This window comes from Solanum tuberosum, unplaced genomic scaffold, assembly GCF_000226075.1.
Source record: "Solanum tuberosum cultivar DM 1-3 516 R44 unplaced genomic scaffold, SolTub_3.0 scf00147, whole genome shotgun sequence".
Taxonomy (NCBI): Eukaryota; Viridiplantae; Streptophyta; class Magnoliopsida; order Solanales; family Solanaceae; genus Solanum; species Solanum tuberosum.
The window spans coordinates 839,415-843,473 of NW_006239070.1; positions in this window are offsets into that span (position 1 = coordinate 839,415).

Here is a 4,059-nt window from a genome sequence, read left to right on the forward strand (position 1 = left end):
GTACAACGAAAATAAATATTTTATCACATATTAGCAAAGACCTCTCAACTGGTATACTGTAAATTTCTTCCTGTTTCCCCTTTTTCCATTTTGAGAAGTTCCAAACTTAGAGCATTTACTTTAATTCGGAGCAGCTTTCAAAATCTTTTGTATTTGCGCTTCTCTGCTTTCAATTTTCAAAATTTTATTATGGTTTTTGTTTAACATGTGTGTGGCGTGCAAATATGCTATTTTGATTATTAGTTTTGATTCTAAAAGCTTGCTTTATTATTTAGTAGCTAATTTTTAGAAGTTGATGTTTTATGACAAGAATTTCTTCTTATACGCATGTTATACAAATTTTTATGCGTTTTTCATTGCCTAATTGCATCATGTTAAAGGAGAAATTCATATGTCTATGTACTTGTTTTGACTTTCAAAATTGTAATATTTTTCACTGCTCATAAATGCACAGTCCAATGTTTATTTTGAATTATAGTTTCTTTTTGGATATTCTATTGACTTGTTTATTAAGTTCATAATTGTCATACTGATAGGCCAATAGTTTTTGATAATATAGTTGAAAGAACAAAATAATACTATTGTTTTCCTTACTGGTTCTTCCCTTTTATTAATCTTCTTCCTTCAATGTATCTTCCCCTTTGCTGCATTTACAAAATACTCTTGGTTCTGGATTCTAGAGAGTAGTATAATTTCTCTGTTCTTATATTTTATTAGAGATGAAATATCCATTTAAATTTCGAGCACCAAGTTCTGAAATTTTAATTGATCCTGGAGTTCTACGTCATACGTGAAAGTGGAAATTTGAAACGACATCATGACACACCTCCATAGAATGAAGAAGGTATCATCGAATAAGTAAAGGTGAAGTTTTTTTGTTGTGACTCATTGATAAAAGTTCTGAAATTTTACTATTCTCCATTCCTATTGTTGTGTCAGATGAAGGAACATGACATGTTTTGCAATAAGCTTATTACACTTCCATGAATACTTCGAGATTTGTTAACTAAATGAGATACTATTGTTTCATATATGTATATTTATGAAAATAGAGCAATGCACCTGTTGTTTCAATTGTTCTTTGGTGATTTCTTGAAACAGAAAAAATGAACGAAAAACCTGTTGGTATTATAGGATTTCTGTCGACTTTATTGGAACTTGCTTCCTCTTTTTGTGGTGTTACAAGTTGAAAAACAATGTTGATGCGCTCCTGAACTTGAAAACACGAAGGAACAACAACTTGCACATACAAATATGCTATGTCGTACTAGATATGCACAAATATCACCAGAAAGAAACCAACTATTTCTATCGCAACAGAAAGCTAAAACAGCTGAATAAAAAAAAAGGGCGACTCTTGCAGAATTCAAATAATACACTGTCCTCATCACAAGTTCAGGGTCATGACGAATATCAAAGTGCGCTTCCAACTTCTGATCCTTCGTTAACTAGAGACAACGGTCAGAAAAGTTAAATTTCCATATAATGTTGCTTCTGTGTATATATAGGTATACCTGCATACATAAATTGATTTACTATCGTTTACATTACTTTATCTTCCACCATTTCGGAGGACATGCTTCCGCAACTACACAAACAACTACTTGTGCCTCTATGTTTAAAGTAGGTGAATGGGGAAGGAATTGGAAAATTCCGAATAGAAAAAACTCAGTTGGATATGGTAGGTACTTTACATGTTATATGGTGATATTGAGTAAATATCAGTTCTCTTCTTTCACACATAATTACCCCAGCTAATGTAAGGATTTTGTATGATTTGTTAAATTCTTTCAGACATAATTACAATCTAGCTAATGTAAGAATGTAGTTATTTTTTTATCATCCCAAATGTCATTCAGTTGGATGTCGTGTGAATTTTATTTCACTAGGAATATAATTTTTATTTACCTAGAGAGGTTTCAAATATATTGCTTCACTACTTTTTTTTTTAAAAAAAAGCATGTTGTTTCAGTGTTAATTATAGAATCCAACACAAAGCTCTCTAAACTACTAACTAAATCATGTCTTCTTTTGAAGTAAATTTGTCAGCCTAAGAATAATATCGTATGTTAGCCTCAATTGAAGGGGAAATGACTAATTCTTCTAAACATTTTAAAAGACTAAGCTATTTACCTTGATTATAACTATTGTTTTGTAAAGATATACCCCTGCATATGGAAAATGGGGTCGCAATTCTCAAAGTAAAATTGAAATTGGCTTCACGACAAAACTCAAAAAGATCTTGGTAATTTACAGTCTGCTGTGAAGAAGAAAACATACAACTATTTTGTAAGCTTTCTTTATTCATGATTATTGTTTATCCCTAAGTTTATTTCAATTTAAGACAATATTAGCCATTCATTGAGTCATCAAACTTTGTTATGAAATTTGGAGCTTTATGGATCATCGTCCTCTAAGTTTCACTTTTCTTTTTTTTTCTCCTAAATTCCACGTCCAACTTCTTAAGGAGCTCAAGAGGAATTCTATTATTGTCACTATTGGTCAGGTTGGTGTATTCTAGGCTTTTGAGGAAAGTTCCCTTGTGCCCATGCAGTTAGCTTGACAGAAACATAGCTACATATGTAATGTTCAAGTTTCAAGACGACTATCCTAAGGTTTCAGGTTTTATCAGGTTTGATTACTAAAATAGCTCAAAGTGAGAGTATATAACTTTCAAGTCTATTTTTTTTTACTGCTGATGCCTTTTTTTTGGTCTCCAATAAACCATCCGTGAGGATATCAATAGTTAGTTGCAATCTGTGTCACATGTAAATTTAGCACTGCTTGCAATTCGGTCCGTGAGATACTAGGTTGCTGCTAACCTACTCAATATCCAAGTTATCGTGCACATTATGGACAAATAAAGGTAAGTGATTATTCTACTATCCAATTTATTTTATCTTCTTATCTATATTTAGCAACTAGATTATACTTGAGCTTATGTCATATTCGTCGCCTAAATTTGTCTTAGATTGTACATGTAAGATAATCCATTTGCAATCTAAACATTAGTACAACGGGTTAACCAATAGAGAACCCTCCCAGTCGTAGGTCTCCTTAGCAAATAATCTTAATGACTCCTTTTGGCCTTCAGTTTTGTTATACCTGACGAAATATTTACTGAAATATGCAGGTCAGAGTTCTTTGTTCTCTCTTATTTATAGTTCTCGAGTCATCATTATGCATTTTTTGTTACCTTACTCTATCTTGGGATAATCTTGAGTTACTATGTTTGTGGATTTTTCTTTGTTTTTGTGTTTGTTCTAGATAAATCAAGTTTATTGGGAGTTCGGGAGAGAATTATACTCTCATTATGCTCATAGCTCTTTTGTTATTATGTTCCTTAATTGTCTTGCTGGTAGTTTGTCATGTTAACAATTCTTTGAGTTTTATACCCCGACCTCCTGTGTCATCTCAATTATTTTTTCAAGAGAATTAACCTATATTAAAAAGTTTAGAACTAGTGGTTTAACTCAAAATCACATAATTCAAAAACCACATCACGAATACAAGAATTATCTTATTATTTGAGATATTGATACCTCTATTTATTAAAAATATAGATATTTTTCAATGAATGAAAAGCTTTCAGAATTAAAGCAGCTCTTTGGTCAAGATTACTAAAAGAACAAGAAGAAGTGTATTTAAAAATTAATGACACAAAAGCATACTGAAAGTTCACAACTTTGTTTGCCTGTATGTCCGTAATAACATGGATGAACACGATTCTCCCTTTGTGTGCGAGTCTCTGCAACTCAGTGGAAAATTATGGTCAATACTTGATCTATATGCAAGAACTACTTCAGTAAATTTTGTTATTTAAACAGTTCACGAAAGATAATTCAATTTCTTACTTGCTGTTTTTTCCTTATGATTCATTTGGATCCTTAAGTATGGAATGAAAACAGATATATCTCTATTTGACAAAGCCAATCAAGTTGTGGAACTATACTGGGTATGTTATTGTTGTTATTGACAGAAGTGATCAAGTTGAAGAATGAGCATATTTGGTGGAGCTTTTTCTAAAAATAATAGATGTAAGCTCCCCCCCCCCCAACC